Source organism: Ctenopharyngodon idella, chromosome 2 (genome assembly GCF_019924925.1).
Source record: "Ctenopharyngodon idella isolate HZGC_01 chromosome 2, HZGC01, whole genome shotgun sequence".
Lineage (NCBI taxonomy): Eukaryota > Metazoa > Chordata > Actinopteri > Cypriniformes > Xenocyprididae > Ctenopharyngodon > Ctenopharyngodon idella.
In genome coordinates, this window is record NC_067221.1 from 36827044 (window position 1) to 36845733 (window position 18690).

The 18690-nt window shown below is 36.2% G+C and overlaps 1 protein-coding gene and 1 non-coding gene across 2 annotated transcripts in view; one reads left to right on the top strand and one right to left on the bottom strand.

Moving 5' to 3' along the window:
* Positions 1-8944: 8944 nt before the first annotated feature.
* trnag-ccc (transfer RNA glycine (anticodon CCC)) lies at positions 8945-9015 on the bottom strand. Its single transcript has one exon. It is a non-coding gene; the product is annotated as a tRNA-Gly (tRNA).
* Positions 9016-9857: 842 nt separating this feature from the next.
* acsl3b (acyl-CoA synthetase long chain family member 3b) overlaps positions 9858-18690 on the top strand; it is a 29532-nt gene continuing 20699 nt past the window's right edge. The window contains exon 1 of the mRNA XM_051861294.1: positions 9858-10073. The gene's annotated coding sequence lies outside the window, so the exon portion shown is untranslated. The remainder of the gene's footprint in view (positions 10074-18690) is intronic.

Genomic DNA, 18690 nt, shown 5'->3' on the forward strand with positions numbered 1-18690 from the left:
TCATTTCCATCAAATGATGTGGCATCCTTTCGTTCCTAACACATTACCAGTCCATATCAGTATAGATATCCAGCATGATATTTCTCCTCATTGAGATCTGATGTGTTTTCAAAGTGTTCCTTTAATTTTTTTGAGCAGGTTTCAGACACAATATCACTGCATGATTATATTGATATACTATGGTATTTTCAAAGGTACTACAAATGGTACATGGTTCAAAAAAATATTATAAAGCATATTTGTTGATTTATTTGTTCAACTGGTAGACCATGGCGCTAGCAACACCAAGGTCAAGGGTTTTATTCCATTTTATCAATCGAACCCATGACCTTGCCATTGATACCAGTCGAACAAATACTGTAAATGCAAACATTTCACTATGTCTGTCAAATGCATAAATAAATGTCCTGTCTATACGTGCGTATACAAACAGAGACAAAAAGATCATAAAAGAAAAGTTGTTTAAAGGCCAGCAGAGATCACTGAATCAAGCAAACATAACAGCCTATTCTTCATGCATGTGCTAAACTAAACTAAACCATAAAACCCTTGGTAATGCCTCTGAATCTTTTACAAAAGATAACGATCAACAATCCAGGCTTCAAAAGACATTGTCCTGTGTCGTCCGAGGGGAGTTTAATCAAACAAAGTGTGCTCCTCATGCGTGGACTTTCAGAGAAGGTCATCTACATACGCCAACACAAGCCATATCTGTTTTGGGATCATGTCGGTTGACCACAGCAGCCGTTCTCTCCTGGACTGCCCTCTTTTTGTGTTAATAGCCTGCCCGCCACAGCCCTGAAAGAGCCGCCGGAACAAAGCAGGTATTTGTTTCAAGGGAGTGTTGTTTTAGGAAGAGACTTAGCGGTCTCGAGTTAAAGTCGCCCCCTTTCGAGGTCATGCAAAATCCTCCTCTCTCCTCAGCTCGGCCCGGCCATGAATACAGCCACTTCAGTGCCCTCGGAACAAAAGGGCAGGAAGAATGCAGGCGACTAGGGGAGCGGCGAGCCCAATGGGAGGGATGGACAACATGCTGGCTCAGACTGGGAGGAGGGAGTCTGTTTCAGCCAGTCTGCCAGGCTTAGAGTTAAAGATTACCTTTGAAATGTGCACCCCTCCTCTCTCTCTTACTCTCCTTCTCTCTCGCCATCGCTCAGACCTGCGGGCAGGCGTGGAGAGCAGTTAGATGAGTCCCGGAGAAGATCCTCTTTGATGACAGAGAAGGATCTTTTTGTTCTCTAATCCTTCTCTGGTCTTAAACATTTTAAGCCCAACTGGACCTCAAAGAGAGGCTGTGCTGAAGCTCAGGGTCTCAATGGAGGCATTCTTCCCCACCCGCGCTTGTCCCGAACGCCGAGGAATCTGCCCTTGCGTGTTTCAAACCGCTTGTTCAGTTACAAAGTTCAGAGTTCCTCACAAGTTGGACGTCAATACGCTTGACTTTCACTGCAGGTTACCTCGAACAATAAGAAACAAGTTATATGGCAAGACACCAAGGGTGAAGAGTGTCACATTTTTAACTAATAGAAATCACCATACTTTCTCTGTTGATTAAACACAGTACATTAAGACAATTGCTTTGTTTTACAAATGTTCTGTATGTATGTTTAAATATGTAAATAAGCCATTATGTTTGCATATAACACAAATCTGAACACTGATTAAAGCCAGGTTCAAAATTCTTGTTTCATTTTGCTGACATAACAGAGTTAAATGTTTTACAGAGGGGATTTTGGATCTCTCTTTTTATCATATAAATCAGAAAATGCTGAATTTTCATCATGTTTTTAGGAGATTTTTTTTTTTTTTTTTTAAATCAGGCAAATTATAAATGTACAAACTGGAATGTTTGGTGAATGTAAGTGCTACTGAAGTGGAGATTTTTGATAAAGTACAAATAAATAAAGTGTAATAAAATAAACACTTGTCTTAAATGTTTATTTTGGAGGTTTTCTTTCCACTAGTCTGAAAGAAGACATGTTATGCAAGACCAAAATAGCCCAAAATCTGAACATTGACCAGTACATGAAAAAAAAACAAAAAAATGGATTTGCCTTAATGAGTGAGTGGAGTAACAAGATTTGTGCTTAGGAATGACTCTTTAATGTGGTTTACCTCATCATAACTGTATGACTCCACTAATATGTCACATGGTGATTGTTTTGGATATTATTTTAAGGACTGGTGGACAATAAAACAGACAAATTGTTGTATCACATTGTTGTAGCAGAGACCTGAGTCATATCTAATGACTAGAATATAGACTTGTCTTGGACCAATAAGTAACATCCTAACAACCTCTCAGAACACCCTAGCAATGCCTTAGCAACCACAAACAACCTCCTAGCAACTAGTTTTGCATATACAGCCTCTTGAATGTTCTACAAAAAAGTACAAATCTACCCATTTGCATAATCTGATCAACATTAATAGGCCTAAATCATTATTAGGTAGTGCTGTCAAAATCGATTAATCACAATTAATCACATCTAACATAAAAGTTGGTGTGTATATATATATACATACACACACACAGTACCAAAAGTTTGGGATCTGTAAGATTTTTAATGTTTTTAAAAGAAGTTTCGTCTGCTCACCAAGGCTGCATTTATTTAATTAAAAATACAGTAAAAACAGTAATATTGTGAAATGTTATTACAATTTAAAAAAACTGATTAAAAAAAACTTAATTTTCTATTTGAAAATATTTTAAAATGTAATTTATTCTTGTGTTGGCAAAGCTGAATTTTCAGCATCATTACTCCAGTCTTCAGTGTCACATGATCCTTCAGAAATCATTCTAATATGCTGATTTGCTGCAAGAAAAATGTATTGTGTACAACTGTACAAAATATGTGTACAATATTATTTTTCAGGATTCTTTGATGAATTGAAAGCTCAAAAGAACAGCGTTTATTTGAAATATAATCTTTTGTAACAATATGTCTTTACTGTCACTTTTGATCGATTTAATGCATCCTTGCTGAATAAAAGTATTCATTTCTTTTCAAAAAAATAAAAATTCCTACTGACCCCAAACTTTTAAACGGTAGTTTAAAAAGCTTTGCATTTCAGATAAATGCTGTTCTTTTGAACTTTCTATTCATCAAGGAATCCTAAAAAAAAGTACACAACATTGTTTTCAACATTGATTATAATAAGAAATGTTTCTTGAGCAGCAAATCGGCATATTAGAATGATTTCTGAAGGATCATGTGACACTGAAGACTGGAGTAATGATGCTGAAAATTCAGCTTTGCCATCACAGGAACAAATTATTTTGTAAAATATATTCAAAAAGAAAACAGTTATTTTAAATTGTAATAATATTTCACAATATTACTGTTTTTACTGTATTTTTGATTAAATAAATGCAGCCTTGGTGAGCAGACGAAACTTCTTTTGAAAATGTTAAAAATCTTACCGATCTCAAACTTTTGAGCGGTAGTGTGTGTGTGTATATTATATATATATATATATATATATATATATATATATATACACACATATACACATATATATATATATATATGTGTGTGTGTGTGTGTGTGTGTGTGTACAGTAACCGGTCAAAAGTTTGGAAACATTACTATTTTTCATTTTTTTGAAGGACGTTTCTTATGCTCATGAAGCCTGCATTTGTTTGGGCAAAAATACAGAAAAAAAATAAATAAATAAATAAATAAATAAATGTACAATTTAAAATAATGGTTTTCTATTTTAAAATACTTTAAAATGTAATTTATTCCTGTGATGAAAAGCTGTATTTTCAGCATAATTAATCCAGTCTTCAGTGTCACATGATCCCTCAGAAATCAATCTAATATGCTGATTTGATACTATTATCAATGTTAGAAACGGTTGATCTGCTACAGCATTTATTCAAAATAAAAATCTTTTCTAACAATATAAATCTTTACTACTCAATTTAACCCATCCTTGCTGAATAAAAGTATTAATTTCTTTCAACAAAAAAAAAAAAAAAAAGAAAGAAAGAAAAAAAATTACTGACTCCAAACTTTTGAACGGTATACTGTCTATTGTTACAAAATATTTCTATTTTAAATAAATGCTGTTCTTTTTTTTTACTTTTTATTCATCAAATAATCCTGAAAAAAATGATCACAGGTTATAAAAAAATATTAACCCGCACAACGGTTTCCAACATTGATAATAAATCAGTATATCAGAATGATTTCTGAAGGATCATGTGACTGAAGTAATGAAGTCTGAAGTAGTGATGCTGAAAATTCAGCTTTGCATCACAGAAATAAATTATATTTTAAAGTATATTAAAATAAAATAAAATAAAAAAACATTTTAATTTGGAATAATATTTCACAATATTACTGTTTTTTCCATATTTTTGATCAAATAAATGCAGGCTTGATGAGCATAAGAGACTTCTTTCAAAAAAATTTAAAATAGTAATGTTCCCAAACTTTTGACTGGTACTGTATATATGAAATCAGAAGGAAACTTTTGACTGGTAGTGCACATATCTGACCGATATAAAAACCCACACGCACACCTTTCCAAATTGCAAAAATGATGCCAAATTATGGGACCAGAATGGTGAACGTGATTTTACCAAATAGCTACAAAGATGTTGATCCTGGAACAACATTCCAATCAACCAATCAGATTTGAGAGGCAAGTTTACAGTTTATGTCAAGTTTAGGCTTACAACATCAGTGTTATTCACCATCTTTTTCCTTCTGATTTTAAGGATACGTTAGGGTTTGGTTTAGGGGTAGGACAAAATTTTCGAACAAAAATATCGCTCCAGGATCAACAAAATATGTTGATCCAGGAACATGTCTTACTTGGCAAAATCACATGACCATACAAGAACATGCACATGACTGTGATACAAATTGATAGACACACACCAAAACAAATACAGCTTCAGGCGGCTGATAGAGAACAGAAGGTTTGTTCCCGTGTGTCATCCAGCCAGTAATCAGCACATTTGACACACACATGACATGACAAGATGAAAAGAAAAGATGAAAGAGTTTTTAAAAAGATTTAATCTGCCCTCTAGCCACACACACTGACGTCTCACACTGATGATCTCAAAGAGACCGGTAAGAATTATTGCACAATACATGTTGTACAATACATCTTTTTTAGGATTCTTTGATGAATAGAAAGTTCAAAAGAAAAGCATTTATTTGAAAATCTTTTGTAATATTATAAATGACTTTACTGTCCCTTTTGATCAATTTAATGTGCCTTTGCTGAATAAAAATATTAATTGCTTTAAAAATCTTACTGACCCCAAACTTTTGAAAGGTATATACAAATAATATTTAGCATTTTAATTGTAAAATTATTTAAATGTAATGTAACTGTAAAAGTAACTTAATTTTAAACATTTTTTTGCAGCCTCTGACTGCAGCACCCTATTGGACTTGGACACCACTGCCAATCATGTTGAGTGGACAATCATATGGAGGCTCAGGCACAGGAAGACACAATAAATGGCACGACAGGCACGTGCAAAGCGGAAAGGTCCACCTACATGTGTTCAGGCTTGAGTGTGTGTAATCAGACACCGCTGAACATACGGTGAGAGCACTCAAGGTTAAGTGGCCATGAGAGGTGAAGAGGCTCAGAATACACACAAACATGTACACACACTAGTGGGTCAGTCCTCCCATGGACTTCAGTTGTTCTTAAATTAAACAAATTACTACACACCTACCCCCACTATGTTCTAATTATATAATTAATATGTTTATATATTATACGTATTATATATTATTATATTTTTATATTATATATATATATATATATATACACACACACACCGATCAGGCATAACATCATGAGCACTGACAGGTGAAGTGAATAACTCTGATTATCTCTTCATCACGGCACCTGTGGGATATATTAGGCAGCAAGTGAACATTTTGTCCTCAAAGTTGATGTGTTAGAAGCAGGAAAAACGGACAAGCGTAAGGATTTGAGTGAGTTTGACAAGGGCCAAATTGTGATGGCTAGATGACTGGGTCTGAGCATCTCCAAAACTGCAGCTCTTGTGGGGTGTTCCCAGTCTGCAGTGGTCAGTATCTATTAAAAGTGGTCCAAGGAAGGAACAGTGGTGAACCGGCGACAGGGTCATGAGGTCATGGGCGGCCAAGGCTCATTGATGCACGTGGGGAGCGAAGGCTGGCCCGTGTGTTCCGATCCAACAGACGAGCTACTGTAACTCAAATTGATCAATAAGTTAATGCTGGTTCTGAGAGAAAGGTGTCAGAATACACAGTGCATCACAGTTTGTTGCGTATGGGGCTGCATAGTCACATACCAGTCAGGGTGCCCATGCTGACCCCTGTCCAATGCCGAAAGTGGCAACAGTGGGCACGTGGGCAGAACTAGACCACGGAGCAATGGAAGAAGGTGGCCTAGTCTGATGAATCACGTTTTCTTTTACATCATGTGGATGGCCGGGTGCGTGTGTCGCTTACCTGGGGAACACATGGCACCAGGATGCACTATGGGAAGAATGCAAGCCAGCGGAGGCAGTGTGATGCTTTGGGCAATGCTCTGCTTGGAAAACTTGGGTCCTGCCATCCATGTGGATGTTACTTTGACACGTACCACCTACCTGAACATTGTTGCAGACCTTGTACACCCTTTCATGGAAACGGTATTTCCTGGTGACTGTGGCCTCTTTCAGCAGGATAATGCGCTCTGCCACAAAGCAAAAATGGTTCGGGAATGGTTTAAGGAGCACAACGAGTTTGAGGTGTTGACTTGGCCTCCAAATTCCACAGATCTCAATTTAACTGAGCATCTGTGGGATGTGCTGAACAAACAAGTCCGATCCATGGAGGCCCCACCTCACAACTTACAGGAATTAAAAGATCTGCTGCTAACATCTTGGTGCCAGATACCACAGCACACATTCAGGGGTCTAGTGGAGTCCATGCCTTGATGGGTCAGGGCTGTTTTGGCAGCAAAAGGGGGACCAACACAATATTAGGAAGGTGGTCATAATGTTATGCCTGATTGGTGTGTATATATATGTGTGTATGTGTGTGTATATATATATATATATATATATATATATAGGGGAGAGTGGCGTAAGATGAGGGAGTGGGTAAGTTGACCCACCCCCTGTATCTAAACTTTTACTGTCATGTGACCATATATTTTGGAACCACCCATCATTTCTGCCAGACTGTGAAAAGGAGAAGCAAATGGGAGGAGTGGAAGTCGCTTATTTACTTTAAAAACTGTTTTTGGCTTGTCAAAGTAAAATTTTAACACAGATGTAAGGCTGTTTCATCAAAGCAAATTTGTCCAGGTCTAAAAATATTTATGATGCATATTGGTGATTTAGCAACGTATAAAACCATCCAAGCCATTTAGCTAAATATTAGCCTGAGTTGGTAAGCTAGCTTGTTTTTCCCAAAATGGCAGCTATGGGGCAAAGTGAGCCAAATGCTGTGGGGTAAATTGAGCCAGTGTTTTAACTTACCCCAACATAAGGCACTGACGTTGAGTTAAATCTCTCAAGTATAAACTGGTATAATTTCCATGTAATATTACACAACTGGTTAATTTTGTCTTTTTTTTTTTTTTTTTTTCGAGTTTATTTCATAGGAACAGTGTACAAGTACACTAAATCCTTTTCTGATATGAACCAGAAGATGCTTAATCATATACAGTATATCTTTCCATCTGTAGCCCCTAATGGCCTAACATGGTCGACATTGCAGAAAAACTACCATGTCAAGAACCTTTTGACTAAAATATTTATTAGTTTCAGTGACATTTATTCATTCATTCTAGTTTTTATTTAATTTTACTTAACAAACTCTCTGTTTAGTCTGTTTTTGGGAAGGTTACAACTTTGGTGTTCACACCTGAAGTTTGTGGATCATTCGCGCCAACAGGTGCTTTTCCAAACTATAGCCAGAAAATGAGCGACCTCTACTGGCTTCAAATCAATCCACATCCTACAGCAGGAAGGCCTACAGCCTAAAAACTTGTCCAAATGATGGCGCTGTGTACCACCTAGAGGATCTAATAAGGAGACAATGCTTTACTACTGTTCCTTTACATTATAGGTTATGGCTTCACAAAGTCATAATTTGACTTTCTGGAGAAAAAAAAGACAGCACAACTTAGAACATGACTCACATTTGGCTCTGTTCATTTTGAATATGGGTGGGCCATCAGTCTAAACAAGCTTTGTCTACATATTGTTGCGATTTGTGATCCAGTTTGTATCCAAAACTATTTCACAGACATTTTACAGTCAGTGGTGATCCTTAGCAGAACCAGAAGAGTGTGGGAAACTGAGGAACATGAGGAAATGTTTAAGATTTTGATATAGAGATGACAGAGGCATCAACTTCTTTTTGCACACTATAGACCTGAATCTGCACAACCTGTTCTATTGCAAGTAAACAATGGGAGAAATAAAGGAACATGTTTTAGAATTTTAACATGTGAACTTTTAAAAATAAAATTTACAACAAAAAATGTTATAATGTAAAATGAATAATATTATAAAAATGCAATATAGAAACATTTTCACTGGTGGTATTAGAGATTTGGATGCCATGTACAATTTGAAAATATATAAAACAAACTTTATATTGTCATCTTTATTGCTGTTTTTTTACTTGACTTCTGATTGTGCAAGAAAATAAGGTAGTTTAGATGACATAATTTTTGTTGACACGTCTTGTGTTGTGATGTACTATACTCTACTATACTATATACACCACTAAAATCCATCTAAACATTTTGCTAGTTCATTAGCATACAGATTTTATGGCCTCAGGTTAATCAAGACACCACATGGCATATTTCTACTTCTATAAATTCATTTTTTACCCAGCAATGACAATTTGAGCTAATGAAGACACGAGCTAATGTGTTTTTTTTACGATACGAGTCAAATACCTACTTCAAAAAGCAGTGCGCCGCCCGGGAATCGAACCCGGGTCGCAAGAATGGGAATCTTGCATGATACCACTACACCAGCGGCGCCTGTATGATTGAGGGGAAATCCCACCTATCCCAATTTCCCAACGTGTACCTGAAAGGTGTGAAAATTTCGTTTCAAAACCTTCCACTTTTGTAACATAGGATATCTTTTTACATGAGGGAATATTTGAAACTTACATTCCAAGAAACGACAAAAAGGAATCTGCTGTAGCGATATCACTTTGTGAATGACTCGTTCTTTTGAGTCAGATCTTTTCAATGATGGGTCGCAGAACCAGTCTGAACAACTCGTTCAGGAGTCGGACTGAATCGGTCCTTGCGGTTCTCGAGTGAACAAATCACTGATCCATTAAACCGAGAACTGTTTCAAGCATGTCAAAGGAGAATAAAGCGAAACAAGAGTCTATTTTAATAAACTGCGTTTATTAAAACACACTAAATATTTTTCAGCAATGATTTTAGTATGACTTTTATTAATATAACTTTTTAGAGCATGCCACGCTGGGATGTCAGGTGACGTAGTGACGTAATGATTAACTGAATCGCTTTTTGAACCAGTTCTTTGAAGCGTTCGAAAGAATCGATTCGCGGAAATGAGTCGAATTTCTCTAGCTGCCTGCCAGCTGTTCGGGGCGCTGCAGCACAGCTCTCACCGAGCTGACAAAAGAATCAACGACACTATCCACTGTTACGCATCGCAATTTCCCTCTACCGCTAAAGGTCACTTAAAAACAAAAGATTGGCCTTAAAATACATACATATAAAAAAATAACAATGCAAATTGACAAATAAATCAATCAAATCGATAATGACCGCTGGTAACCCGAGTGTGATGTCACGTCAGTCTCCAACACGCGCCACCCGGCGTCAGCCAATGGGAGCGGCGAGAAGCCGGCCCCTGCCATGACAACGCTTCCATCACTTCCGGGCTGAGAGCTACGGCGGCGCGAGTCAGCGACCGCAATTTACAACGACCCAGAAGAAAACACAACCATCGCTATATATTTGCTGCGTCTTGCTCTTCTACAACATTTTTTCGTCATTTTAAATGGGACGTTGTGAGTCTGACCGAAGGAACTGCGTCAGCGTGCAAGAATAAGGTGAGTGTTTATTGTCTCTGGTTCGTATGGTGCAGATGCTCGCGGAGAAGGTTGATTATCATATTAAAGACTCACGTGCATAATAGTAAAGCATCAGATGCATGTTATTACTTTGGTATGAGCAGTGTTTGAATGCTCTGACATCTCTCAGCCGGAGGAATGTAGGATATGGATGGTATCGCATTCCACTCTTGATACTGATGATCATCTCTCAGGCCTCTTCTGTTCCCAGGCTGCAATGACACACATACATCCATATACATACATGGAACATGTCTGTGCTCTATGGCTCATTCTCCATAGACTTGCATGCACACTAAACACATTAGTACTCAGGTGATGACCACACACTAATCTCTCTCGCACACAAACACGATCTCACATCAGCGAACATGACATTTACACAATTCACACCTCATCAGATTAGATTCTCTGTGTGATAGAAAGGCAGACGAGCATATTTTGTCTTGAGTAAGATGTTTTACCTTAATTAGGGCACATATCAAGTGTACTGGTGGCACGATGGGACTGCAGTTTGTTATGGGTGATTGGGAAGATAGTGGGTTGACATGCTTCGAGATAATCCTGTGGATTATGTGCTATCAGTTGAAGGCCAGCACTAAGAATAAGCGACCATGGTGACCATGCAGGTTAGTTTACTAGATGACTGGACTTGAACTTGGTTGTAGAAAGTGTTTGATAATGAAGAGCTTTTATATAGTTTTAGGGAACTAGACTTTGTGTTTGTTTGTGGTTTAGGTATAGCCTATGTTACGGAGACAAAATGTCCTCACAATGATGGCAATATCCAAAATCCTTGTCTTTGTGGAGACACTTTTGGTCCCCCATGAGGAAAACAGCTTATGAATCATACTAAGTGATGTTTTTTTGAATATGTAAAAATGCAGAAAGTTTTCTGTGAGGGTTGTTTAGGTTTAGGGGATAGAATATACAGTTTGTATAGTATAAAATCATTATGTCTATGGAAAGTCCCCATTAAACATGAAAACTTAAAGTGTGCGTGTATTTTTCTCTGATATACAGTATGTAAGATGATACTAAAAAGAAAATGGTAGCTTTTGTCACCACAAGACATTTTTTACATTGTTGAAAAGGTGATATTATATTGAATCATATCTGAACTCTTGAACTGCAGATATCTGTGTATCTAAGGATTTGCACATTTAATAGAAGCACCGGATTTTGAAACATTTATTGACTTTTTTTTTTTATTCATATGCTCACAGCATATTTATGTAATACACATATTTTTCTTTCCATGTTTTCTTGTAGGTACATCAAATCTTTATTTCACTTAATTTCACTTAATTCTAATCAAGTCCAAAATACACATGTAGGGTCACACAGCTCACAATCCATGATATTTAAATGAATACTTCACCCAAAAATGTAAATTCTAGTATTTAAGATTATTTTTGTCATGTCATTCCAAACACATAAGACTTTGGTTAATCTTTGAAACTCAAAGATTAATGAAACCTGATAGTTTTCTGTTCCTCCATTGAAAGTCCATAAAACTTAAAAGATCCAAAAAGGCGCTGTAAAATGAATCCATGTCAACAGATTTAATTTAGGCTCTTTCAGGTTTCGCAAAAAAAAAAAAAATAATAATAATAATAATTAAACATATCTTAATGTATGTTTAAAAAGTCTTATGAGTTTGGAATGACATGAGGTGAGTAAATAATAATGACAGAATTTTCATTTTTGGCTGAACTGTCCCTTTAACGCTATAAATAGTCCTAAGCAAGATGCTGCATCTTTTACAGAGAGATCAGTGCTGTAGGGCATATTCAATGACATTTATTTAAAAAAAAAAACTCATTTAGTGGAAGAGAAAGATGCACCAAGCCTGATTACAATAGCAATAAAATGTGATCCTTAGATTTTATTTTGGTTTCTAGAGCTATGTTTCCATCTAAAGTTGCAAATTTAACTTATGCGCAAAATATTGCATAAAACATTTGCGAATAAAGCAGCGTTTCCATCCATATCACTAAGAACAGCAGGAGAAGCCATTGTATTTTTATATATAATAAATTACTTGCTTCTCAGACCGTGCAGACGAACCGCAACAAACGTGTTACTGTATCTTGTTTTCGAAGGCAGATGCTGCTGTTTGGGAACCCAGTCATGTAAGACAGTTCTGGAAGGTAATTATACCAAACCACTTTGACAACAGACTTTGCTCAGGCATTTCAGAACAACCAAAACAGCATTTCAGATGCTGTGCAATGAGATCGGTCCGCTGGTTAGTCCAGTTACGCTGTCACATCGCAAAGTCACATGATTTTTTTGATGCGCATTGAAGAATTTATTCGGAAAATGTGTTTCAATCATAGTTTATGTACATGTTATGTTATCGGATAAAAAATGTATCCAACTCAAACGAGCTCATACATTTTTTACATGCATTTTTAGAATCTATGCACATCTTGCACATCTTCCATCCAGCAGTTTTTGATGCAATATCCCAAAATGCGCATAAAAATAGGTGGATGGAAACATAGCTAGTGATGGTTTATACTGTACCGTCACTGGAAACCTGGTTTACACACATAAAATGCACCATAGACTGTGTCAGAGTGTTAGAGTGTGAATTGATTTCCAACTTCCCTATGGGCTGGATTTTTCATGATTGTTCCACTACAGGAGTGTGTAACTAATGTCTTTATTCTCACACTCTGAGCACGAGGTGCTGGACCAGCTGAACAAGTCTGATCACACCCAAGCTCTTCTAGTTGTGTATAATGGGGATTATGGGTAGTGAATGATAGGGCTCTGATCAGTAATCTAAGTAGGTGTGTCTGTTCCTCCACTTCTGCAACCGCTGTCTGCATTTTTGTGTGGGGAAGTTTGATCACAAGAGAAAAAAAGGGAAGAGAACACTTTCCAAACTCGTTTTTGTCTCTGATGTTAGTAGTTACTCAACAGACTCGTACCCGTACTCTCCATGTTAAAGATTTGTCACTTGCCTTTAGTGTTATCAGATTTTCACATGCAAACCATGTTGGTGCTTGCCTTTGTAAATCTCACTGTCTCAATGCTAGTGTGTTGTGAATGGTCACCAGAGTGTTGCTATTTGGTTGCTATGTGTTCTAGCACATTCCTACTTAGCATGCTCCTCCGGCTGGTTGATATTTCTCAGGAGTCGGATCCGTCCTTCAATGTAAGTCAATGGGATTTTTTTCCACTTGTTCAATCATGTATATTAATCTTATGTAAAGCAAGCATCATTAATTAGAACTAATAAAGTGTAAATGTTAAAGTAACAGGTAAGGCTGCACAATTAATCAAATTTCTAATCGCGATTCAGATTATGGATGCCATGATTTCATTTTCAGTGGCGCGATTACAAAAAAATATCCACTTATTATTCTGCGTGCTTAAGAGGTGTTTAAAGCATGTTACGTTGTGAGAGGCAAATAACGACTACTTCAGTGTAAAAAGTTTAAGCCGGCACAATAGGAAAGAACTACCAGTGACGTAAGTATATGCTGATTGGTCAAACGAACGAGAAACACCAGCACCCGCCATTTTTAAAAAGCCGTGTACATAGCCTAGTATATATTTACTCCACAAACTAACTCTACAAACATGGAAAACAGTGATAGATGGACCTCCTAACCTTACGCTATGGGAAAAATCCTGGGCATTAACCACACGGCAAACGCTAATACTTTTCATATACTGTCTACTTTCTTCTTATAACAGCATGCATTTGCTTCAAACAATGGTATTAAGCTATTAAAAACATCATTCAATGTAACTGTGATAATCGTAATTAATAATCGCAATTACATTTTCAAGGGAATAATGATTTTTGTCATAATCATGCAGCCCTAGTAACAGGTGAACAGGCTGTCTTTCAACTCTGTGTTGTTCAGGTGAGTTTGGATCCGGTTGCCAAGGGGAGATGATATTTGACACCTGAGTTTTGCAGAAGATCATCACTACACTGACCACTTCTCAGATGACCATCTAGTAGTAACTAACTACTGTGCCTCAGATCAGATGCACCAGTCTATCACAGATAGATGCACTTGTTACTAGTACTGGACATGGTTATGAAATAGACCCTTTTCACATTTCCGGGTTTCTCAGAAGCGGAAGTCGTCATAGTTGGGTAAAATTCTATAGCGGTGAATGAGAGAATACATTAAATATATTTTTTGTGTTTCCATTTGCTCAAATAGCAAAAGAAAAACTCCACAATAGTGTTTTCACAACTTTCAAAAAGAGGAAAAAAATAGAGAGCGATTGATAACAGCAGTCAGAAGAGAGAAAGATGTCATTTTTACCGTCACTCCCATAGCCACTGTATTAGAAACACCCTCACAGCAGCATTAGCTAGTTTTTTTTTGTAATATAATACTAAGTATAGTGTTATAAATGTACATACGTTTTTTTAAAAATGAAAATATAAAAAAAAACAGTATTTACGATATTGATGACCATTAAAACGTCATCACAGTCTGTGAAAAGGGTCTATTGTGATTGAAACCGTGTAGAATGGAAGTACAAGGGACATGGGATGATCGCACATTTGTTAATCATATTTCAATGGTAGAAGTGGTTTGGCATCACATGGTTACGCCCATCCAGCATTTTTGAATTGTAAATGTGGAGTTAACCTAAATGCTTGACATCAAAGTATAAAAAAGACATTTAGGAAGGTTTAGTGTCCACTGTCCAAATGATTTTTGAGACGTCCGTATCTTTTAAAAAAGGCCATATTCTGCATGTTTTTCCTCTGTATTGGCCATTTTCCACTCTTTGTTTGATCCTTACTCTGTCTACACCAGACATGTCTGGCACAGCAGGTCACAACCTGACAAAATTAAATCCCTCCCATTATAGTAAGCAATTATAATAATAAATAACTAGACAGCTAGAGGCCTTAAGTTAATAGACACCTATTTTAATGTTCAGAACACCTTCAGCAACGTCCTTCCTTTTCCCCATCCACTTGGAAAGGATTTTATTAAAGGGGTCATGAACTGCATTTTTCATTTTATAATGTTCTCCAATGTCCATTTATAATGTTATCAAGATTACATAAAAAAAAAACATGCTAATTTAGAAGTAACAAGCTATTTTTTATCCTGTTTTTGACCCTTTCTGTTGAACATTTCATTTTGATGGCTGTTCCGCATTCAACACTTGGAAGTAAATGCCCACTACTATGATTGGGCAACAGTTTTGCTTATTAAAATAATTTTTAACATCCCCGCCATTACAAAGGCTGTTTTTCCACAACTTGGCACTTCAAAACATCTTGTAATCCATCTCTATGGTTTTATTGTTGGAGTAATCCCGTGTTTGCGTCTCTCTCATATTTACTACAACATGACGTGCGAATCTGTGGGCGGGTCTAAAGAGACAATGATGTAGAAGTAGGCATTGATCTTCTTCTGCAGAGGCGGTCTTTTTCTGTCAGTCATTTTCTGAGCTTGGTTTCAATAAAAGCTGTTTTTGGACTAACAAGAAAGGAAGTTTTGAGTTCTGAAACTTACAGGATATTTTTATAGTACAGTGACCTCTTATATGTTTGAAGATCAAGATGATTTCTTAATTCATGACCCTTTTATTGTGTAATATTGTTTTTGTGATTTAATAGCTATTTATTTGAGAATTCATATTCTGGCCTATCAATTAAAATCATGATTTCATAAAACTACTGTTCAAAAATTTGCAGTCACTAAGATTTTTTTTTTTAAGAAATTAATACTTTTATGCAACAAAGACACATTAAATTGATCAAAAGTGACAGTAAAGACATTTATAATGTTACAAAAGAAATGTTTCTTGAGCAGCAAATCAGCATATTATAGACTGATTTCCGAAGGATCATGTGACACTTAAGACTGGAATAATGATGCTGAAATTTCATCTTTGCCATCACAGGAATAAATTACATTTTAAAATATATAAAAATGGAAAGCAGTTATTTTAATTTGATAATATTTCGCAATACAATTTTCAAATAAATCAAAAATGCATCCTTGGTGAGCATCTTCTTTCAAAAAATAAAATCATACTGATCCTGGATAAAGCATCTGCTAAATGAATAAATGTCATGTAAATGTAATTTTTTTTTTTAATGTTTAAACAAGCAATTTTTTTTGTTGAAAATTAAGTTGGAATCATACTTATTTATTTCTGTTGAAAATGTATTTATAAGATCCTAACGTATTCACTCTTTTTTGCACTGATTTTTTCCTTCCTTAACAGCATTAGTTGAAACAGCCTGTTTTTGCTGTTCTTTGGGTATGTAAATGACCTCTTTTATGATTGGCTAAGCTCATTCTTCATATTCCACACTGTTGTCCATCAGAATATCAGTTCGCTGAATAGTGAATATGCCTTAATATAGTGGTCAAACTTGTCATATGTTAATGTGCTCATGGTTATGACATCACTGATTTCTGGACGACCTAGTTTTTGCAGCTTAGTTTCTATAAATGGTCTGTGTGGACTAGAGAGGGAGTTGTGAACATTAGAATTAGAGTATGTCTATATAGTACACGTCTCCCTAGTCTGTGACATTCCTCTCTGGAAGGAAAGGTTTTCACGTCCATGTGCTGCCGGTCTCTAGGCGAACATGTCTGGGATTTCACAGGAGTCAGGGAATGTGCTGTCTGTTATTGCTGCACCATACTCAACCCTCTCTCTCACAGTGCTTGAGGACAACAGCTTTACCATATGTTTGTCACAGCAACATTCTGCGTGCAATCCACTATCCACAAGTAGTTTGAGAAGTCTATTTTTCCTCACATGATAGAGGAATGTTGAACCTTTAAGACACTAGAGATCATGTTGCAATATTGGATTTTCAATAAGAGTCTTAAAAAGATTCACCCAAAAACATTTACTCATCCTCATGTTGTTCCAAACCTGTATATCCTTTCTTCTGTGGAACATAAAAGAAGATATTTTGAGAAATGTCTTCCATACAATGGAAGTCAATGATGTTTGGTTCCCAATGTTCTTCAAAATGTCTACTTTTGTGCACATTTTTCAAAAAAAAAAAAGTTACAGGTCAAGAACCTTGATTAAAGGCACAATATGTAAGATTTTTGGATTAAAATATCCAAATATCTACAACTAGGACAATGTTATATATTTTGGGTAACACTTTATTTTACAGTGTCTTTGTTACACGTTACATGTACTCACTGTAGTAATAACAGTAAATTATGCATAATAACATGCAACTAACCCTAACCCTATAGAGTACCTCAGAGATGACGTGTTTTTGTAGGCCAACCCGGAAGTTAGTGGCGCACAGGTTCCCTCAATCGAAAGCCTATGCATTTTTCCCATAGACTTTTGGAAAATCGCAAAAAATAAGCTCTGTGTTTAACAAAGGGTTATAACAATTACACGTTTTCTCTTTCAGGATAATCTTTACAAGTTAACACAACATTTATACATTTTGAAGCCTGAATAAAGTCGTCAGATATAAAAAGCTAACAGTAGGCTATAAACGGACTACAGCACACCATGGTCGCGGATCAACGTCACCACCACCAAGCTTGCTCAAAGTTTATTTAAGAAACAACTTTATTTAAAAACATGCTCACTGATTATGATCTGCGCTGTGTATGAATACTTATCCACTTTTTCATGATAAATGCTGTCCAAATTTCCTGTTTGTCATGATGACGTCTAAAGTCCCCGCCAAAGGAAATAGTCCCTTTTAGCAATTTGTTAGCAACCGCCGTTTTTAAGACACAATAAAGGTTTAAAAAATCACAAGCGGGTTATAACTGGTGTGTTTTATGTCAGAGATCAAAATGTGAAAATATTTAGAGGCTTTGTTAACCACAGAACTTATTTCAGGTGATTTAGCAAAAACCCATTCAAAAAACCCATAGACTTTAGGGCGATGGAACCGGAAGTCCTAAAATGCTAACTCGCTTCCGGGTTTTGCCTACAAAAACACGTCATCCCTGAGGTACTCTATAGTAAGTACATGTTGTTAATTAAGATTACTCAGTACTTAAATAAGGACACCTTGAAATAAAGTGTAAACTACATTTTGTTGACTTGTATACTTACATTATTGTAGATGTTTAAATCAAGAGAAATAAGCAATTTTAACCAGGACACGAACAATCGTTACCCTCTATTTCCGGTTTTATTTTGTGGAAACCATGGAAACACCAAAGACGCTTTAATATATTATGTGTTTTCTTAGACATAGCTTACTGATAGCTTACTGTAGTGTGCAACAAGTGGCTCATAGTAGCATTATAACAACTTTCAACACATAAATCTATCTACTATGGTAGTCAATGGGGGTGAGATCTGTTTGGTTACTGACATTCTTCTAAATATCTTCCTTTTTGTTCAGCAGAACAAAAAAATTGATACAGGTTAATGATGTTAACAGTAAATGATGACAGAAGTTTCATTTTTTGGGTGAACTGTCCATTTAAATGTTCTGTAAATCTGTAAAATGTGCATTTAATCATTTCAGGGTCTTGTTTGACAAGACTATCATTAAATTGTATTACACATCATATATTGGCATTTTATAGGCCATCTGACTCTCTAGAAATGTATACAGTGACATCGGCCAACCACAAAC